At 44.1% G+C, this 288-nt stretch overlaps 1 protein-coding gene across 1 annotated transcript in view; it reads right to left on the bottom strand.

Annotated features, from left to right (window-relative positions):
• The window catches only part of CSUI_001483 (uncharacterized protein), a 16,423-nt gene that overhangs the window by 15,455 nt on the left and 680 nt on the right, over positions 1-288 (bottom strand). The window contains exon 2 of the mRNA XM_068061689.1: positions 1-147. This exon is cut by the window's left edge and continues 5,137 nt beyond it. The gene's annotated coding sequence lies outside the window, so the exon portion shown is untranslated. The remainder of the gene's footprint in view (positions 148-288) is intronic.

Consider the following 288-nt stretch of genomic DNA (forward strand, 5'->3'; position numbering starts at 1 on the left):
TACTGCTACTACTACTACCACTCCTCCAGTCTCTATTAAGAGGACGTCTTCTCTCTCCTCCTCCTCGCCGCTGAGGAAGAAAGATCTCTTCAGATGACACATTTGAGTCTCTGAGAGGCTGTTGCTGTTGTATGGAAGAACGTGCTCCTGATGCAGATGAGAAAGAAAACGGAGGACACGGGGAAGAAGATGATATTATGTCTGCTGAGGAAGGTGCAAGGTAATTCTGAGACATCAAGACATTTCTATGAATGCTACTATCATGAGAAGACAAAGAAGAAGATGATA

This window comes from Cystoisospora suis (genome assembly GCF_002600585.1).
Source record: "Cystoisospora suis strain Wien I chromosome Unknown contig_594, whole genome shotgun sequence".
NCBI classification, from domain to species: domain Eukaryota; phylum Apicomplexa; class Conoidasida; order Eucoccidiorida; family Sarcocystidae; genus Cystoisospora; species Cystoisospora suis.